The sequence below is a fragment of the Manacus vitellinus genome, unplaced genomic scaffold (genome assembly GCF_001715985.3).
Source record: "Manacus vitellinus isolate BGI_N305 unplaced genomic scaffold, ASM171598v3 scaffold_28_pilon, whole genome shotgun sequence".
In the NCBI taxonomy this organism is placed as follows: Eukaryota; Metazoa; Chordata; class Aves; order Passeriformes; family Pipridae; genus Manacus; species Manacus vitellinus.
In genome coordinates, this window is record NW_021940122.1 from 4,904,477 (window position 1) to 4,926,955 (window position 22,479).

The window sequence follows — 22,479 nt, forward strand, 5'->3', positions numbered from 1 at the left end:
ATTTGTTGTATTATCTGGGCATTAAATAGATCCTTGATGTGCTTTTCTTTCATGAGTTTATCTAATTTGCTTAGTAGGCAGATTTCCTTCTGCTTTTTCTTCAGCTTGGGTTAATGACCTCCATTGTCAATATTATCATTGTGTGTCTAAACAAGATTTTCTGGAGCTGCAGAAAAGAGATCGGTCTATAGATCACTCTTTCTTGGCTAAAACAGCATGGAGTGTAAAAGATTTCAAGACAATGGCAGATCTGTTCCCATATTATGATGTAGATTTCAACAGATCATAACAATGCTGTAGCTTTGTGGTTTGTTTGACTAGATTTGTAACATACTAACTCCTTTTTACAAGAGGAAAGAGAACGATCTGAATGAAGAGGCACAAACTGAGTAGATATGAAGGTGAAATGGTCTGAATTTGCCAGTCAGACATGCAGTACGACGGCATTTGCTGCTTGGATGCTGCCTAAATAGGCCAAGATCAAGATTGCAGAGGTTGGTTTGATTCTGATCCCTCAAAGTAACAAGACACAGAAATCAAAGCTCATAATAAAAATTAAAATTACCCCATGAAGTCATCTTGTATTTCCATACTGCAATGAATATATGATGTATGCATGGGTCTGTGTGCACACTTACACACACTTTCACACTCAATTCCATGTTATCCCCTGCATTTCTATGTTGCACCATTGCAAATATACTCTGAAAGAACATAATTGCTAGAAGAAAATAGCACCCATTGGTGCAGAGAACCTATATGCTCCTGTTCCCCTTTTGCAACGAGAAAACACTGATTCACATCTATTTGCCTCACCTCCCTGCCCCTTTACCAATGAGGAACTCACCTTACATGCCTACAATGCCTTCCTTGGCCAGGTCTGCAACCCCAGGCAACCCGGCCTCGACTGTAGGCAGCAAAGGCGGCGAGCTCAGCTCAGAGTTTGACATGCTTGGTGCATGTCACATAACACAAGCAACCTGCTAACGAGCTGCTATGTGCTCTCTCAAAGTCACAGCTGCCAGCAACAATTGAGCAAGTGCAGCCTAGCTTTTCAGGATTCCTGCCTGTTGCCCAGGAACCACACAAAGCACTGGAGATTTTAAACAGGTGCAAACAGTGCTTTTCTCCCATGCCTCGTCCTCCAGCATGTGAGACTGCACAGCCTCTGCAATGGCAACAGAAGAACCAGAAAGCAGGAAATGAACTTTCAAAATGTGATCAGAGTTCCTACTGATAACGCAATGCTTTGAGGACATGAGAAAAACAGCTTGTGCACAGCACTGTAAGCAGATGCAGGAAGGCTTGGTCAGGCTTGCCTTCATGAAGACCTACTTTTTCCAGAAACATGCAGCTGTATCATAATTCTCTGTTACACATTTTTCTGAATTTGTCAGTATTTCTCACCTGCAAAATATTTTGTTAATGTAAAAGGTAATGTTTCAGAACGTGCAATGATTCAGAACGCGTAATGAGCATCAAAAATAAATGAAAAGGGTGTATTTTAAAGCTTACTTTTACAATAATTTGATAGCTGCATAGGAATTTTTAATGCACAAAACTGTCTTTCAAATAAATGTCTTTAAAAGCATAATACAAATTACGCACATTATCTAATTGTGTGTATGTACAGAAATTATACACGTACCATCTGTTTACAGCTCATTGCTTAACATTATAACCTTGTATGTACACAGCTCAGTGCATAGGTGGTACTGTAGGTAGACAGAAATTGTATATCCTGAACTGAAAATCTGTGAGACAATTTTTAACAGGCTCGTTAGAAAAGACTGCACTAACTCCAGAATGGTTTGTTTTGTCAATATTGCCTACGCTGTGTTAAGGTCATCAGTATGAGTTTGTTATTAGCCACGTTCCCACGTTGGTAATCAGGCAAATTCCTATTAATTTCAGCCAGAATCTTGCCTGAATTGGAAGGAAGCAGGAACTGGTTAAGGCCATTAACCAGATGGTCACTGAGATCTGGCATTCTGATGTTATGATCAACTGCTAATCTGGTGTCTACCTGCTACTTACAAGCCTACTCACAAGAGCAGGCACAGGTCAAGCCTTGAGCAAGGGTCTTTTGCTGTTTGTTCAGAAATGTTACAATGCTGACACGCATGCTAAGGGCTTCTTTCTAAAATGAAACTGCTTATATAGGTTTTACCTTCCCTTTTGGATTCAGCTTTCCACTTGGATGTGAGGCTGAAAAGGCTAAAGGGTTCTCTTGTACAGACGCCAACAAAAACAAAGGTAAACTTAGAATTTTCATTAACTGTAAATTACAAGAGCAAACAGAAATAAGGATTGATGTGAGCAACAGGGAATGCTAAAGCTTCACCAAATGTAATGTGTAATGCTTCAACCCAAACATATTTTGGGATGACTGCCAAGAAGATGGGTATAAATGTGGGAGGCTTAGTAGAGTACAGTTTGAGCTAAAATGTGTAAAGTTTTCACTTGTGCTAAGGAAACATTCGTAGCTAGGTAAAAACAAGGCCTTATGAAAAATCCAATTTTACATCTAATCTAAATTTCCCTGGGCAAAGCAACTGCTCTCTTCCTAAACTGATCCTCAAGATAGCTGGCAGTAGTGTATAATTACTGCGGATGGTATTGCCATGGGTTAGGCACTAGTTGAATATTGTAAAGTCTAAAGGTGTCTTATCCAGCATTATATGGTTTGAGGTACTCATCTAAACCAGAATTGGAATTAGTCATTTCAATGCTTTTGTTATTTGGTGGTCCAATGACTTCTGTACAACTATTAGACAGAGATGTTGCCCCGTCTAACAATTTTTCTTGTGCTATCTTAGCTTACACTGTTATCTGTTAGTTCTTTTGATCCAGAATCTCCTTTTAGTGAAGTATACAGTATCCCTAATCATCAGTTTTCCTAGTGAAGAATAATTACAGTGTCCTACATGTTGGTGGTGCTGCAGGGGAGAGGGCATTAAATAACTCAAATAATCTCAATTTGCTGCTAAAAATCCCCCAGCAGAAAAAGGCCTACATGGTTGAGTTTTGGTTATCTACTATCAGAGCTGTGCTTCAACAGTAAGAGTATAAGGCTCTTCTAGCTCGACTAGAAGACTAGTCCATGAACTAGGACTTAAGTTTACTTTCAATGAGATAAACAATGGATAATTCTAGTAAATGCAAGAGGCTGAAGAGTAAAGGGCTAAAAATCTTATAGAAATTTTCAATGCAGGCTCATTTCTCAAAATTCTCTCTTTTCTAAAGGTACTTTCTTCTTGACTTGATAGACTAATTATTTCAGGAAAAAAAAATCATCAGTTAAGATTCTTACAATTTTTCCTGCATAGACTTCAGAAAGCAAACACAGGAATGAATTTCTAAGAAGGCATCTTACTGGCTACCACTTCAGCTTTATTCATGTGATTGGTTCCAAGATCTTGAGACAGTAATACAAGTTAGTTCATGTTTCTCTGTTTTAAGTGTAGGGTACATCCTTCCCTCTCTGTGCCTGAGACGACACAGCACCTGCAGCTGACAGATACTTACAAGCTTTGGAGTCCCCTTTGTGCACCTCCAGTTCCACAGATGTGGAACCCAGAAATTCCTGCTGAAACACAGTACAGGAATCATACTGACAATCCTCAATGCACCCCCATACTTGGCAAATAAAATGACCCTTTGGTAAAGAGATGGTGACAACAGAAACTTATCCTATCTAAAAGAGAATTAAAATCTCAAAAGACACCTCCTCTTCATTCCATTGTTCAACATGTAGATCTATTCAGCAAGGAGGGCTGAAGGTGACAAGTAACCCTAGCAATATATGCACACAATTCTACTTGACACCAGAATTAATAATACAGCCTCCACTGGTAGGGGAGACTGTGTTTTTCCATTTGCTGGAGAATGTCTTCCTTAAGGCTAACACTGGCATGAGAATGGTGAGAACATTTAGGAAGGACTCTAATGTAAATGCAGCTCAGATTTGTTGCCAGCTACTCCCAGGCAGGCAAAGACATTTCTTAGGTTATCCAAGAACAGAAAGCACAGAGTGTGCAATAGAGTTTAATGACAACAGTGATTCGAAAAACTCTCTTTAAACCCTAAGTAAGGATCCTAGACATTCTAGAACAGGCCAGGATTCAGTATTTTGCCAATGATCTTAGGGTGAAGTTACACTCTCTGTAAATTGAAACTTTCCTTCAAATTGAATAAGTGTGTGCACCTCAGCAAAGCTTTGAGGAGTCTGAAAGAAGAATGTATCCTTTTCTGCAGTCAATTCTGTAAAATAAGAAACTGGATTAACCACAGGCTTCACTGGTGCCAGCCAGACCACTAAGTGTGCCATCTTACTCTGTAAAATAAAAGCTATTGTAATTTTAAAAATATATCAATTATACACCCTGCCCCAGAAGTACTATAACCTGACTTCAAATTTCTTACAAACTGTCTTCTTACACACCTAAATAATACTGGAATGAGAAACATCAGATTACTTTCTAGGAGATATTTACACAAGCTAATATTATTATTCTGAATAGGACTACAAGCTGCCTTCCATCCACAGCACTGTTCGGGCTGTCATTTTTGTAGTTAAGATGCATTTTGCAGCAAGACTTAACTGTTCTTTCAAGTGCACTGTACTGTTAGTTGTTGTCACAATTATTTATAACTAGGGACATCCATCTCCTACTAACCTTCTGTTCTGGTCCAATATACAGGAAACAGTATTTGAAGCATTGAAGTACATTTATAAGAATTTCAATTCAATATTTTTTAGCTACATTCTGCCCTCTGGTTTTGACTCTAATTCCAGGCAAGTCAAAGATGGTATTCAGTCTTCCTCTCTACTGCAGGATTTGTGTGTATGAAAATTTAATTTTGATAAAAGGTCAGGATAGAAAATGAAGATGTTCAGCTGAAGAAAAGGGTTTTTAAAGAGATTTGAAAACATGAGACCACTAGTTGTGTTTCTTTTTAAAGTGTATCATAAAGGTACTGTAGCATTCTTTAACACAGGGAAGCAGTGGAATAGTGCATGAAAAGCTCAATGCCAAGAAATAATCTATCCTTAGTTTAGCCATGAATTATCTTACAACCTTGAGAAAATTACTTAACTGTTCTGTGTTTCAGTTTCCCCATCTATCGAATCTATCAAATGAGAACAATGATACTTTGTCAAACCACTCTAAGGCTCTTTTAAAAATGTATTATCATTTGGAAACGTGTATACTGTTATTTCTAAGAAAAAACACCAAGAATATAGGAATCAATATTGATTTAAACATTTGCTGCAATATTTTAGTGTTTCTTTTAGGTACTTTACAGTATTCTCAAGTGTTTCTATGTTTAAGTGAATCAACTACAATTATGAGCATAGGGATTTGAAGATACTACATGCTTTAAGTTTAAACTTATAAACTGTTGGTTGAAACATAAATATTTTCAAGGACCTCAGTAGGAGATGGACTATACTAGAAAGTCCTATACTTTTTCCTAAGACAGTCAATAGTGCTCCAGCTGAGGTAGCACCGGATTCTTTGAAAAACACAATAGTTAGCAAACTAAAAGAAAAAGAGATTAACATCATGTCCTGCCTCCTCAGTATTCTTTTCAGCACCTACATGATACAGATGCACACAGAAGATATACTCTTACTTTGAAGTGCAGGAAAATATATCCTGGTAAGACTGAGTGTCATTCAAAGCATCCTTTGAAACTTATTAAAAAACTGCATCTGAGTTTTGTATTTGTATAGATGTTTTAATGATTAGTTTATTTTCCTGTACTTTTGGAGCACAGAAGAGCAAATGCATTACATGTTAAAACTCAACAAACTTTGCTGGCTTTAGATATGCAAATACTTCTGTTTCTGAAAGTTTATCCTGCTTAAAAATGTATTTGTAAGGTGTAATCCAAAAATGGCCGGACATACATATTGTAGTCAAATTCCAAGTCATCAGTCTTTACAGTTTTTAAGGCAGGGATTTTAGTGCAGAAGCAAAGTGTTTCCTCAACTTCATATTACAAGAATGGATCACAGAATTTCTCAAATAACCTCCATTACAGATGGGACCAAACATGCAAACTGCAAGACCTTAACGATTATATTCTCTGGACATTGTTAACAATCAAAACCAAGATATCAGAACTGGGGATAGCTCACAAGTTTAGAGACAGCACTCATTAGAAACCAAATGCCAAAATATATTACTGAGGCAGAAAAAAGTTGGGGAGATTCTACAGCTACTTCATCTTTAATAAGTATTTCATTCACTAACTTTGTAATATGGAGAATTTCTATCCATCAAGTTATTCAATCATATTTATAGCATCTAAAAATTTACAAGCATTACGTTAGGTACAGTTACCTTATCTCCAAGTAAAAAAAAAATACATATTTGAATACAAAGGGAGCAAACTGAGTTTTCTTATTCCTACCAAGATTAATATACTTGAATACAAATAGGAGGACAGCTAGATGAGAGTTACAACAGAGACATGTGAAATTCCCCTCATTTTTATGTGTGATTACAAAAGCAACACCAGAAATATAGGCAAACGTGAAAAAACAGGGTCATCCAAATTAAAATTATGTTAAAAAAAATGTATGGCCCCAAATCTATGGTAGACCTGTGAGGAGAGATTGCCAGCTAGAAGAATGGGAGTGAGGTGGGATGCTCTCAGATATTTAAGAGCATAAAGTGTGGAATAGAGTGAAAGAGCAGGAATGTGCCCACACAGGCTGTGTTAGAGCTCCAAATGTCTCCAGCTCAAGTGACTAATGTGAATGTGCAAAGAGACAACCACTTCAAGCAGAACTTTTTACTGATTAAGTCACTACCATAAATCTCAATATGTTCCCTGCCATATTGGCAGCCTGTCTCTTTTTTCCTTTTAACTGTGGGCCAGATCCTCAGCTGGTATAAGTTGGCATCGCATTTTGTTGCCTTCAGTGGAGCTAAGCCAATTGATGCCATCTGAGCATCTGATATTATATTTCTGTAGCAGTGAAAAAATGATACAGTGGCATTAATTACTACATAGCCACGTCTCATAACCTCATGGCAGCGCTGGAAAGACTTCTCATTTATAGTCAGCAGTCAACATACAGAGTGGAAGGGTCAATTGGTCATTCCAAGCTCAGTTTGATGGCTGTAAAGTTACTAGTCATTCCAAACACAGAAGAAACCACTTTTCATTTTCCTATGTGATTTAAATACTTAAAATTTGTTAACTCACAGGCATCTAGTAGCTACAGTATGTCCTTAAAGCACCACAATCTATTGCATCAAAAATGCAATGGATCTGACATGCAGAAGAACAGGCAACTGAGACAGACAAAGATTTGTTTAACTGAGAATCCCAAGTCCCACTGCCAACAGTAAATGCTAAGGGAAAGAGGGTAAGTCAACTTTCATCTGTAAGCATTCTGCTACAGACTAACAGCATATCAGAGATGCAGACACACACATTCTTCAGTTTTGATATTCTAATAGAGAAAGTGGTCAGGGTTTTTTTGGTTCAGCAAAGGAAGGAATGGAGCACAGGACTAATTACAGACTGCACATTAGTTTGGACTATCTTTTACAATGACCTGACACTCATAGTTTATACTCTTGGTATAAAAAGCCCATATGTTCCATTTCACTGCAGAAGGAAATAATCTTAACAGGAAGTCATAACACCCAGATAAAACCCCTCTTCTCTGATGAAATAACACTTCCTACTTTCTACCCAACACAAAAAAGTGTAGGTTGAGACTCCAAAGAACAAGGGTGGGCTCAGACACTTGGACATCCAGTAGAAGTAAAATGAACACGTGCATCAACATTGTAGATGCAGCAAAGTTTCATTAACTCACCCAGCTTTTTGAAGGTTATTGTCAGCGTATTTGAGGGAGGGGTTTTTCTGTGGCACTGAATCTATCTTGACTTGCCTTAATTTGTATTCCCTGCCCTTCCCAGTATTTCCTCTCATCGATAATTATCTCCTCAGCTCCTAAGTTATTTTGTTTTAAGCACTTCATACCCCCTGGACACTTAACACCGAGATCTTACTGAACATTAAACAAACAGATTGCCATCTTTGTCTTTAAATGGGTGAAATAAAAGTACTAGCCTATCAGACAAAACCATACTTATTCTTCACCTACTCATTACAATTTGCATATTATAGCAGCATGCACATTCCTAACAAGCTTCCAAATGGGGGATTGGAAGTAAGTAGATTCATTCTACAAGTAAATGTAAAATAAATGGCCTTATGTTGGCTGAAGCACATCCCAAAATACAGATAGTTTGCTATGGATATAATGTAGCTACTTGATAACAAGCAAAGGCCAAAACATGGGAAGATAAACCCTGGCTTCACCGACTTCAGTGGGCATTTTGCTTGCGGAAGGACAGACCATGAAATTCAGGGCTTTAGCCACAAAAGGGCAAAGCTACTGAGAAACAGGAAACAAAGAAAGAAGGAAAACAGAGGAGATACTAGAGAAGGCAACCTATGGGGGAAGGATAATAATAAACAAGAAAAGGTAAAGAAATGAATAGGAAACAGGAGAAGCAAGAAAGTGCAAGTTTCGAAACACAGTAGTATTTAACATTCCAAAAGACAAGTAACTGAATCTACTCATATCTATCAAGAAAATGCCAGGATGCTTCTGAAGTGTCCTCACAGCTATGCACATTTGCTATTAGGTTCTAGTATGAGGACACTGACAGAAGCTCTACTACTGTCATTCTAGAGAGCTTTCCACTAGGAACAACTTCAGATAGAGAAATTACAGGAGTTCTCTTGGACCTGAGTGTATCTGACTGTCACATGTAAGATCCACACTACAAAAAGGTTTGAAACCTAATACATATCCAGTAGAAAATGTAAGAGTATTTCAAACAGATACATTCTGCCTAACTCGAATTTAAACCAGTTGATTAAGAATATGACTTAAATTCACATGAAGAGTATCATCCATCTTTTAAAGCTTGGCCTCCCATTTTTATATTATACTTGGCAGAAATATGTCCATATTCAGTTATATTGTCTCGAGTCAGTGATGGGATCCAGCTGTTCTGATATTGATGAAAATGAAAATTATAATCTTCAAATACTTCATTTAACTATTATTTAAGAAATATTATTGCTTAAATGAGACACTCCCTTCACAAAAGAATGCTCATGAAAACATATGCCTTTTTTTTTAAATGGATTTTTTCGTGTCTAAATTTGATAACAACCTATAAGTATGTTTAGTCATCCTTACCACAGGGGAAGAAAGTAAGTAGGGAATTTCTGCCTGACAGAAATCCTTCAAGTGACAAAGCTCTTAATTTTGACTTCCGTGGAAATTTTGGCTCAGTATAAATTCACAGGATTTGGCCTATGCTTTGCAAAGATGACTGGGATTCGAGTTTATTATTACTTAGATAAATGTTTTGCTAGAATCTCAAAAGCACCCTTAAAAGAATTGAAGGGAATGAGTTTGACAAAGAATCAAGGAGATCAATTATTAGTGTGTCCAGTGGACATAAAGTGTACAGTGGACACCAGATGGATGGGCAGTAGATGGGAATTAATACAGTTTGGTTTTAGAATGCTAACATACAAAGTAGAATAATTTCTTTCTTCCTCAAAAGCATGGTTAGAGTTTATATTCCCATTTCTTATGTAATGGAGCTTTCCTAATATTTATTATTTATCAAAAATACTTGTTTTCAATGTTTCCCTAGGAAGCTGATATATACCCAATTTCAATTTCTAATCAGAAAAAGCATGCAGCTGCTACTAACAGGCCAAATGCTGAAATGCTTGCCTGGGATTTAGGCTGTCCACTGTTACAGATGCAATGTGACCAAGACTCCCCATGACATTTAGCTGGTAAGCCTGGAGAAGTCTAGACAGGCACCTTGATAATAAACAGAAATGTAAAGGCTATGCAGCCTCATAACTTCCATGTCTCAAATCTGTTTCTCTGTTTCCTATACATTGACTCTTCTTTCTCCCCATTGAAAATATGTGGAAGGGAACCAGGAAAAAAAGCTACAAGCCCATAACATTGTGTTTCTAAATCTCCCTGAAGGAGGAGACAGAAAAAATAGCTCCTCAAAGTAAATCCCAGGTGAAAGCTCCTTGCTGCAGTTCTGTAGTCCTAAACAAGAGAAGGGATGCAAATATTTTTTTCATGCTGCAACAACCTAGCCCCTAAATTTGTATTTACTTCATTAAATTGTTCTTACTTTAACCTGTGATTTTGCTAGTTAGTAACAATTTTTGACTGTTGCCCAGAGGACATCTCTTTTCTTTGCTTACTCTCTGTTTTGACATGTATGTCACTGCAGAATTTAGCCATGTAAATCTTGAAAGTAACTTGCAGCTCTGAAACAATTTTGAAATATTTCTTTCAAATCCTATGCTGTCAAAACTCAGTGAAACTTTGAAAGGCATATGAATATAGCATCTATAAACACTGTAGCTGGCTACACAAAAAGCTGAAAAGAATAAGGGTTACCAGAGCAGGAAAACACTGTTAGTTACTAAGCATTGTTTCTTGAAGCATTATACTCATACCTAGGAACTACACATTCCTACCTGTAGATCACATCAGTATTACAGGGGTAAATGTCTCTAGAAGAAAAGAGAAATCAAAAAGGAAATGAAAAAAAAATTCACACCAAACAATCAAGGTACTCACTAGATAGTATCTATCTGAAGATATTCAACTAACAACTTCACTTTTCCCACTCCTTCTTTCAGCAAAATGCAATACTAGGACCATTACAAAATATTAAATTCCCTCTCTGGAGTCCCCAATGTTGGAAGTTCATAAAAAGTTAAAGGATAATACTTAGTAGAAGCCAATAATAATTTTGTATTAAAATATCCACATAATAAGAATACCACTGTGATGCTAAATTTCCACCTTGCACATTAAATACTAGTGTACTCAAGCTTCCCCTATGCTTGTGGCTTGGGCAATGCTCTGCTCAGGAAGTTCAGGATAAATCTGTCCTCAGATTATTCTGGTGTGAGCTAGCCCAGTGGAAGAGACTTTTATTCTGATGTGGCTCAACCAAAAAAGTACTCTGGACAGATATCCAAGGAAAATCGAAAATACCACCCAAACAGCAATCATATCATCACCATGTATTAAAATTTAAAGTACTTACAGATTAAGCAGTAACAGCACTGACACGGTAACACATAGTATGGCCTCACCCTGCAAACGTCTCTCATCTGAATAATCCTAAATGTGTGCAGTCCCTGTTAAGTGCAGAAAACTATGAAACTTGGGAGGAAACAGATCAAAAAGCTGAAGTACAGAGCAGCGACGTGACTCACTTAAAATTCTACAGAAAAGAAATAGAAATTCATAAATTAAACTGTTTCTGACTTTTGATCTTGTCTGCGGGACACCAGATCTCTCCCATGAGAATAAGTGTAACAAAGCAAAAGCAACCCCTCCCTTGACATTTTATTATATTTCTATAATTGTCTCAATATACCAGATCAATTGTGTTTGAAAAGGCAGCTATTAAAACGTAACTAGACCATCTTTGGAGCCTTTGTTTGTCAATTGCATCAAACAACAAATCTTCTGCAGAACAGAAATCAGACTGTATTTTTACAATAATTGCAAGTCATTTCTAGGAGAAAAAGGTAGCAACAATACCCAAGGAAATAAAATAACACACTTTTGTGCTTTCCCATCAAACCCGATAGTGGTATGGGTTTAAATCAGTCAGAGGCAGCTACGCATGAGAGATTGCACTCTGCAGGCTCTATCAGTCACAAGTCAAGGATACACGTCCATGATTTATCATACTTTTCATGGTAATTAGCTAGAGTGCCATTTTGCTTCCAGTAGCATCATTCAACTTTCTTTTTTTAATTTGGTCTTTTTTTTCTGCAAATGAATTTACATATTTCTCAATCTCTCATCCCCTACTATGTTTTATTTATGAATATAGGCCTTGCTGATGGTAACTTTAATGTGAAGAAGGTAGTAATTAGTGTACCTATCTGCTAAGTTAATCCCTTTCCCACAATGTCTGCAGAGAAGTTGAGGTAAGTAACAGTTTACAGTCAATATTAGGTTTAATTATGCTTAATGAGGGTAACTATCTCTGTTTACTAACTGCACCTAGGTGTGTAGCTCCTATATGAGTTTTTCTCCCAGCCTCATTCCACACTGTTAATAGTGCCACTGTGCAGGGTATGTGTGGTGCTTTAATCCATAAAACTGCTCCAGGAGAGCCAAGCAAGTGAGGCACCTGTTTCAATACAGGTTCAGAGGGAGCAGAATGGCCTTAAAACACTGACAGCTTTGTGTAAGGAGAAAGTTTTACTGTCTCATATTTTGGTGTATGCAGTGCGCTAGCAAAAAGAGGACAAAACCCAAAAAACCCACAGACATTCCCCAAGCCCCTCCTCTGAAAAAATAAAATAGAATAAAATAAATTTTTTTCCTGGTTTTCAGGGATCATCCACATAAATATTTCCTATAGGAGTTACTATGTTCTTTTAGCTCATCGAAAGCTGTGTTAACAATTAATACCCTGAATTTACACAGACGAATGAAGACTTCTTGTCCTACTCATATTTTATGAGCAGCAACCTTCCACAACTAAAAGGATTCTAGAGGCAACTGAAGATGACACCAATGTTGTCTTAGAATTCTACACTAGTAAAAGGTCAAAAGCAAAGCCTCAGACAGAAACCCAGTTCTACTTCAACTGCTCTGTTTTTAGCATCTCGGCAATGTTGTTACTTCAGTCGGCTTCTTCCTAATAGGAAGATCTAGATTTGAGTTTACTTCATTACTTTTTGCTCTAACATTTTCCTTTGTAATTTCATGTGTTATTCCCTTAAGAAATGCATGCAATGGGAATTTTTTTTAATACATATTTATAACTACCTATGAAAAAGGTACCTTCTTAAATCTCTGATTCCCTAGGACACATGGATTTAGGGATTTTTATGTGTGTGCATGAGGGACTAAGTTTGCAAGAGAAGTGCTGAAAAACAAAGTTGTTTGATTTCTAGTAAGAAATGGAAGTTGAACACACAGAGAAATTGTTCTGTAAATGGAGAGGTTAGTTCATTTGATTTTTCTAAGGCAGTAAGAAGCGAGTTCTACATTTCATTCATATCACACAAATGTGACATTTCCTCTGACAAAACTTAGGGGTTTTCTTTTTTCTTTTTTTTTTTTTTGCCCTAGTGAGCACTCTGCATGAGTCCACATGTTCCCTCCTCATCTTTGTCATTGGCAAGACTTCAAGAAAAAAAATCTCTGGTTAGAAAATTGTTCAAAAAAGCAGGAAAAACTTCCGCTAAATCATGCTTTTTGTTTTTTAGAAACCACCAATTTTACAATTACTTGACTGTCAAACAAGCAGTTACTAAAGTAAGATTTTATTTAAAGGCTAAACTCTCTAATTCTGCAAGCTATATCCAGATCAACATGCTTTGACTATACAGGTTTCAAAATCTAAGCTCAAGACTTTTATGTATTATTCCTACAGTGTGCCAAACTAACTCGAACATATTACTGGATGTTAGGGAAAAGGTTTCTAAAAGAGAAGTGAGATTTTGTAACTGATGTCTTTCCCTCTCAATGCCATGTTCCAAAAAATGTGATCTCAACATGTAAACACAAGTTTAACTACTATGTAAAACTGTCAATAGCTACATAAAGATACCTGTTTTCAAAGTGACAATATATTCTTTCTTTAGCCATTTAAGAAATCAATACTCAGATAAACATGGACTTATTTCTGAGATAGAAATTATTTATAGGCACATATATTCTTCAGAAAATTGGTGAAAGTTTTGTATCCAAGAAGGGAGTAGAAGAGGTCACGTTATCTCTTCAATACAAAGTCCAGCATCTAGGTTAATTTAATGACTTAAAATAATACAGGATGACTCTCAGAATCTGGAAAATTTAAACAGCTCATGATTTCAAGGATAGATTATGGAAAATCTAACTGGAGAATGAAAAGAGCACTTAATACAACTGGTCAACACCAGGAGAGGGCATATTCAAGTTACTTCTGCCCTGATGCTGCCTTTCGGTTAATAAACAAGCATAAACAAAGCTTGGGTAACTGAACATTAATCTATTTTACTAAAGCACAGTCCTCAAGTTAGAGACAACAGGATTATCTGCAGGGCACTGATGTTCAGTGTACATACACGAGTAACTGTCTCCTCAAAAATCCATGTGCATATCTCCCTAAGAGATAGATAGATGTAGGCATTACTACGAAAATCTCCGCAGCTCCCCTCCCCAGACAATTGGTTGGAAAAAAGTTCCACACTTTTCTGAAGAGCCTAGGAAGAAGGTGGGCTTGCTTATTTGGATCAGTCTGGATAATAACCAGTTTTTTCACATTGCAGTGTTGCCTCCACACATCTCTCTGCTCAGATTCACCAATTACAATGAAGAACAGTGGGAGGATGAAGATTTTTTAAACTAATTGCAAAATAACTAAAGAAAAGCTATTTCTCAAACATAAAGACTTTGAACAGGTAAAAATATTATTTTTCAGTCACCCTTAAATGAACTGAATCTCTGCTGCAGTATAACATCTTGGCAAAGAGAAAGACACTCTCCCTTGATGACCTCTGAAGTAATGATAAGAGTCTCCAGTCTTGGTGGAGGAGATCACCTGAGAGACATTGTCTGATGGCCTCCAGAATCTCAAGGCATCTTAATTTATTATACTGAATTATTATATTGAAATAGTGTGTCTCATGTTTATAGCCCAGTCAAGTAGTTGGAATTGGAACACTGTGTTTTAGCCACATACCAATAAAACTGTTACAAGAAACACACGGAACACGTAGACACAGATACTGAGATCTTGGGGTAATCTCATCTCGTAAAAAACCTCAAACATTTAAATGTGCCTATAAACATTATTGTAAAGATATTTTAATTCAGAGGATGGAAGAAGTCTAAGATCAAAGTTCTGCAAATGAGCACAATTCAGATTAATAAAAACTTATGTAATTAAAATGCTCTATGAGTGACTAAGTAGCAACATTTCTTGCTTCTTTATTTTCTTCTTCAGTATTGAATTCTTGCCAGAAAATATACATGTTTTCAGCTGCTTGTCTCTTAGAAGAGTCTCTGCCTACTTTCATGAATTCTCTCTGCCATCCTTAAGATATGCCTTCGGAAGGCATAGAGACTTGTATAATCCCCCAAGTCCTATTAATATCAGTAAGAATGATACAAGTTTGATTCAAAAGAACCAAAGAGAATGACTAAAATGGCCTCAAAGCTGCTTTTCAGAGTCAAAATGGTCTACCTCATCTACTTGGCATTAAAATGTGCTGCTGCCACATAAGTGGTCCAGTTCCCACTGCTGCTGACTTCTTGCTGTCTCTCATTTTGTTGTCTGCTGTTATATTTGCTGGTACAGAAGAAATAGGGGGTTGATCTTTTAATGTCCTACACTGCTGATAACAGCAAGTTATGCAGTAACTCTACTCTGCTAATCCAACTATTGCATAACTTAAGGTTGGTTTTGACTGGAAGGTTTACAAAATGAATGAGGCAGCGGAAGGTGTTCAGCGGCATCTCCACCATGTCCCCATACAAATGTCTGATTCAGCTCTAACAGGAAAACAGACATCCATCTATACAAAGAGGGGACAGGGAGAGAAAGAGGGAGATACTGAGACAGAGAGGAAGAGAAAAAGAAATAGAGGAAAAGAAGAGAAATAAAGGGAAAGAAAGAAGGAGAGAGGGAGGGAGAGAGAGAAGGGTGAAAGGATTTCACAGTAGTACTCAGTGAAAAGTATATATATTGAACTTTGCAGGACACAATAATGTTTGAAGTTAAAATCTTGTAACACCAGAAAAAAGATTTAACCCTCCCTTTTAAAATTAGTTCCTTGTCAGCCCCAGTTCTACTTTTATGGAAAACCAAGTGCCTACTGGGTTTTAAAAAGGCAACAGAATAGAAATCTGACCAGAAGCAGCAAAAAAATTCACTGTCCTGAGCTACTCACTGAACAAAATTAATTTCCCCAAAACAAATACCAGAGGCATTAAAGATCAGTACTTTAATCTCTCTGGACACCTGAATTTGACACTTGGACAACAGAATTGCTATTTATTATTTCCAATGACAGTAAACTGACTCACTGGCATAGAAGAAAGAATTTAAAACCAAATCATGTTCCATGTGGCAAAAGTGCCAAGTGTCACCTGTGCCATATCCTCCAGATAATCTGCAGTTCAGATGAAGAAGAAAATGAGAATGACTGAAAGGAACTGACCTTGGCATACATTTAAGAAAAACCATTGTATGCCATACCTTCTTCTGAATCTCAAAAGACTTCCCTGACATTTACTCTTTACCCATACTTTTTCCCTCCCAGAGAACAGGGACATTGTCTTTTTCATAGGAGAAGTATCAGGTCATGGCCCATGGTAGATCAACATGAATCACTGACCACATGCTCTAAGAAACCAAATTTTAGCATCCTGAAATTCCACTTTTCAAGTGCTGACTGCAGAAACCTGTTGTGCCAGTGTGTTGGCTAGAGAGGAAAATCCTTTCACATTCATTTTCAAAAATGGTAAAGGAGGGAGGGTAAAACATTAGCCCTCCAACTTTTGCTTTTTAAACAGAAAAACCAGGCACACTGGTCTTGCATTGTTAGCTTTACTGGAGTATGTGCTGAACAACATAACACATATGCATGAAGATAAACATTAATACGCATGCACAATGTTGAACTTTGTGTTGGCAGCCAGACTGCAGTAACCCATGTCCCCTGGGCAGAAATCAGCAATGAAGGAACAGGAAAGAGTCAGTGTAATGGTTAACTAGCCCAGTGGGATATTATTCAAGACAAGTGGAGCAGCAGTACTGCAGGCTGTGATGTTGGTCACCTCTCCCTCTGGAATACTGGTGGATGCCTGGAATCAAATTCAGAACTGAAAAAAACAGCAAATGTAGTGTCAACATAAGAAAGAAGCTGAATTTCCCCTCCTGAAGTTTGCATATAAGGAAGACTTCTGCAGGTGCTGAGATTTCCTGTGAAGCTTGATGTTGAAAGAATATGACAGATTCCAATTTATCAAATATGACTGCATAGGTTTTGGTAAGATTAATAAGGTTATTGGTATCACATCTAGGCAATTATTCCCTATACAGCAGCAAGTCATCAACTCTTATGGCAACTGGGAAGTATCAATGTTGATAACTGCAACCATGGCATCAGGACTGCAACAGATGGTTAAAGGACATGCATTTAGGTGACAGATTAAACCATGAGTCTTTCACCTATAGCCAACCAGGGAAAAACCAAAGTCATTATGGCTGATTCCCCTCCTTTGGTGCTTTTACCCTGTGGTCTCCCGCAACATCCAGAAATTCTTTCAAAATACTTTCAAATCTTTCAAATTCCTTTACAGCAGAGCATTAAAATGAACATACAACACCTGCTATATTTCTTTCAGTGCTACCTCAGTCAGCTCTTGCACAGGGGTAATACACTACTACCCGGACTTCCGCTTGAAAAGACAAATTCCATCTGTTTTTTTTTCTAGCTTTCAATGATTTAACTTCATCAGCCATTGCAGAAATGACAATCAAAAATTCAATTTTATTTTTTATTTTCCAACAAAAGCATTTGCTTCTTACTTAAGAAGACCTTGAAATAAATTATTTAGCAAAAACAAACCAAAAAAAAGCAAATTTTTCTTTCAATAAACCCACTTTCCCTCTGAAAGGGTTTGCTCTGAGTGTAGATTATTCATTTACTTTAATTATTTTGAAGTGCCTCTGTTTGAGTGGGTAGGAGTTAAGTATCCACAACACCAAAGCAGGTCCTAGAATTAGTTGCTGTAAACAAAATGTTCTGCAGTGGCCTAAATCTGCACAAGCAGTAAGCCCTGAGTGTTTTGGAAGTCTTTTTCCACGAAGAGTACTTCGGGGGACCCTGAAAGCTATAGGACTCAGGTCCCTGATAATGTATTATGGGACTTACATTGTGTCTTTCCAATCAGGAACACACAGAAATCCTTTTCCTCACTTTGCAGGAAAACAAAAATGTTACTCTTATTTAAATGTGGATAACAAAATCCAACCTGGAAGAGGCTGTAACTATCTAAAGCATCTGACCAGAAATTTTAATCTGTCATAGAGGAGGATTTGTTAGGACAGAGTGGCCAAGTAAAATAAGAGAAGGTAGAGAGACAGAACAACATACATAAGCAGGCATGTAATCAAAAACAAAAAACGATCTTTCATAACCTCTCTAATCACAGCTCTCTCTCTCTCACACACACACACTGCACAGATACAGGAGTACTTAAGTTGTTACCCTTTGTTGAATGTTTCCAGTCCAGATAGCTTTCTGGTTAATTAGGTACACACACTAAAAACAACAACAAGAAGAAAACAAGCCAAAAAAGCCCTAGGAAAACTTAAGATAGAAGCGTTTGGACACAGTTGTGAGCGCTCATCCACAGAGAGAAGAGGAGGAACTGAATCTGGGGAAAATACACAAGATTATCACTTTATAGGCAGTGGGCACTGAGTGGAACAAGGATTCCAAAAATAAACACATCTAACATTTAAATCTCAAGCTGCATTTTCAGTGACACCCTTTCTGTCATGACTGTATGTACATTCAAAACCAAAACCCCAGCAGCTAAACATCCACAGCTTTGAGGAATTTCAGTTTTCAATCTCGTGGAAAAGCTATCATCTAAATGTTCCACTGTATCCATGGACTTCTACTACCACATTCTGATTTAAGGACACAAATGCAATAAAACTAAAACCAAAGACAGAGAAAGCAACTGAAATGAAGAGTTTGTGCTACCCATTCCTTTACAGATACGGAAGATGTGATGTAGGCATCTGGAAAACTAGAGGATATCTTCTCTGATACACCTCATTTCATAAGGCTCCCCACTTTCAAACTGCATTCCTGTGCTTTGCACATACTTCCATATACATTTATAGCTCCTCTGCACCGTTGCCCATAGTTACACCCAGTATTTACAGGTGAGCCTGCAACCCCGTTCCTCCATGGAGGTAAAACAAGAGAAGAAGGAAAATAGCATGAAGGAAAGTAGGAAACAATTCTGCACTTACTCATCTATAGTTGGTAGCTATATCTTAGGAATAGTTGCTTTAAAATACAAGTTGTTGTTGAGGTTTGATTTAAAAATCTCTGTCAGTTTTGACATTCGGGTGAAGGTATTGCTGCTGGGTCCAGAATAATTTGCATATCTTATCGCCAAATAAAATGTCTGAGGTGTGCACCAATCTGATGAAATTATAAACAAGAGTCCACACAAGTACACTTGCCTTCCTGTTTGATTTCTGTCCTGTTCACTCTTCTATAATAAATTATATGATCATCTCATTCTAGCTAGATGTTTAACTGTCCATGTAAAAAGGAAAATGATAGCAGCTTATTCTTTCCCACACTTTACAGCAGAGAACCTGACAAAAATGTGAATTTTGGGAACAAGCAGAAAGCTTATTTTGTTACAATACACCAACTCTTTAATTGCCACAAAATTAGTGGAAAATTCCATGTAATTATGTATTTTTAAAAATAATTTCCCACCCTGAAAGTAAATAAATAAATGCAACTACACCTCTTTTACAACAAATATACATGCTTAACTTTATGTCCTGCAATTAATCTTATGTATTTCAACAGGATTACTCATAATGCTGTAAGAGAAATACATGTGTAAATCCTTGTAGAATCATGGTCTGAATTGCCAACAAAGTTATACTGCACAGTTAAAGGCCTAGGTTTAAAATGGCTCTACAGAAGGTCAGAAAAAAAAACCTTTAGGCATAATAAGTAACAAAATCTACTCCAGGGAGTGACTATGGGAAAAATAGCATTGAGGGTGTCACCCTTCCTTGGGAAATTCACCTGCCACCAAATCCTTTCATTAATTCACCTTCTTCCTCTACCAGTTAACACCTTAACTTACCACTCCTTTCTCACCCATCAAATACCATTGTCCCTTTCCACATTTCCTCTGCTACTGTGTGAGGAAGGGGACAGGAGATGCATCTTACCCATTCTTTTGCCCAGTGAAGCAGGATGAGAGCACAGTCTCTACATTAACTAGTACAGTAATAAAGAGTTCATGTGCTAATTAACAGACCTGGGTGGACAACTTTGCTTCTTAGCCTGTTGTTATACTATTCACAAGCCAGTGTATCACTGAAAATTGACCTATGGACAATCCTTAACCTGTTATTGGAGTTCATTACAAGAAGCTGATGATCAAAACGTATACAAATTGGATACCTAAATGTCCTAGCCCTGTCTCCTGATGAGTAGCTTTACCATCTGCTTTCTTCTGCAAATACACATGAATGGCATATTAGAAGTTTCTCTCTGTACATGATCAAGTTTTTGACTAAAATCCATGGCTTCCACAAACACTTCTGCTTGTAAATTAACTCAGTCAGAAATATTAACTAAAATGCCAGGAAAACAAAGTCAATCCCTTAAAAGTTCAAATGACTATTTGTCACAAACATTTCACCTCTACTAATGAACTGCAAAAATGAATGATAGAAAATGCAAAACTGTATTATGTTTAGCAGTTAACATTTTAATAAGGAGGAGATTAGCAATTTTTAATACCTCCAGTGCTTTGTTATATACAGTAGCACAATAACTGAATATTTTAATTGCTAATTATTTAGACCTCATTCAGTTCTCACTCAGGCAAAACTCCCATTGAGGGACTCTTGCCTGAGAAAAGAGCTACAGATTTGTTTTACTGTAATTTGAAAAAAACTTTATATATCATAAAAACTATCAAGTTATAGTGAGACAAAAATCATTAAATCCTTAGCAATATTAAATCCTACTGAAAGTCCCACTGACTCTTAACGCCGATGTTTTCATATTAAGTAAAACAGATAATTGCAGTTTACCAGTTGTAACTTACCTGTATAATTTATGCCCAGATATGCTGGTGGCTCTTAAAGAGGTCTAATAATGTTTTGATTCTTCTTACTTTATCCCTGATTTTCTCCTGTGGGAAATCTCCATTCAAATGTGATAAGGAAACAGCATTTCCAAACAATTATGGTATCAACACCTTCAGAAACATAAAAATTAGCATTTGGTTTTACCTTTTGACTTCGGACTCCAAAAGGGTTAAGAGCAGCTCTCAACACTTCTCTCTTGTGCTGCTGTAAAGAAAAGAAATGCTTATGTTTAGGGATTTGCACACAAAAAACCTTGAGTTTCCATAACAGTCAAATAGCTCGTTGTTCAGTGGGGAAAGTGGGTGGAATGCTGTATATATATATAAACATACAGCTATCTGAGGGAAGACAAAACAAAGTCCTACACGTTCACATGTAGTACACAGGTGACAAACCAATAAACTGTACCAGTATTTCAAATGTCATTTTAAACACATGCTTCAGAGAGAACAGTTATACAGCTGGACACCAAATTAATAGGGAGAGATTTCTAACACTCCAAGCTTAAAAAAAAAACCAAACAAAACAAACCTCATTTTTTCCATTAAGTGTAGTTTCATTCCTCTTAGGGATGAGTGTCACAATCAAAGTTTTGCCACTTATGTTTGTCCTTCAAATGCACTTTGGAAAAAGTTACAGTTAAGTACTCAAACAAGTCAAGAGTCTGAAGAGTTTTTTTGGTTTGTTTTTATTTTTTTAAATGAAAAAATATGTATGAAGTCTTCACATCTTTCAACTATAAATGGCTTTAATTACTAAAATGTTCAGAAAACCTCTCCATAGGCAGCATTGGAAAAAAAAAAAAACAACTAAAAGGAGACTTAGTACCATAGACTGCTAATTACCAAAATGTTCAGAAGTTGCTGGTACAAAGCAAAGGAAAGAGTAAGCATTTTGAAGACTGAAAGTAAGACCTGGGCATTCTCCTTCACCGGTACAGAATATAGCATAGTTTCCAATTCCTGTTACAAGAGGTTCACTTAGATTACAGTGCTCAAATCCATTTCAGCCAGGCTTCTTATTTCCTTGCAGAAGCAGTGAGATTCCTTTGTTCCCCTCAAGAGCTGACTTTCCACCTAAGAGCCTGTGTTCAAAGCTAATGCCAGCTGGAGTATGGCAGGACTAACTAAGACTACCGGTATTCTTTAATAATGTAAACACCCAATTTTTTCTGTGAAACAATATTTTAGATAAATTGTTAAAATAATTTAGAAATTAAAAATAATTTTTATTTTCTATATTTTGCTAGTGGGGGGGTTACATAGCTAGCCACAAAGACATTTTAACGACTGGGATTACTGTTAGGAACAGATTACTTATCAGAAATGAACTGATCTTCGGAGTAGCCTTACTTATTTAGAAAGATCTCAAAAAAATGTAACACCAGTAGGCTTTCAGGCTTGGCGTTTCCAAGCTTGATTTCCTACCGTTCCTGGCTACTACAGGGATGCTTCTGTTTCTTTCTCTGAGACATGCTCACAATTTC

The 22,479-nt window shown here is 37.0% G+C and overlaps 1 protein-coding gene across 5 annotated transcripts in view; it reads right to left on the reverse strand.

Annotated features, from left to right (window-relative positions):
- ZBTB20 (zinc finger and BTB domain containing 20) overlaps positions 1 to 22,479 on the reverse strand; it is a 449,521-nt gene that overhangs the window by 368,848 nt on the left and 58,194 nt on the right. For 4 of the 5 annotated variants that reach the window (XM_018074633.2, XM_018074632.2, XM_018074635.2 and 1 more), the window contains one exon: positions 21,138 to 21,197. The gene's annotated coding sequence lies outside the window, so the exon portion shown is untranslated. Of the gene's footprint in view, positions 1 to 20,950; positions 21,043 to 21,137; positions 21,198 to 22,479 lie in introns of those variants that run through there. The other variant, XM_018074634.2, reaches the window with a different exon arrangement.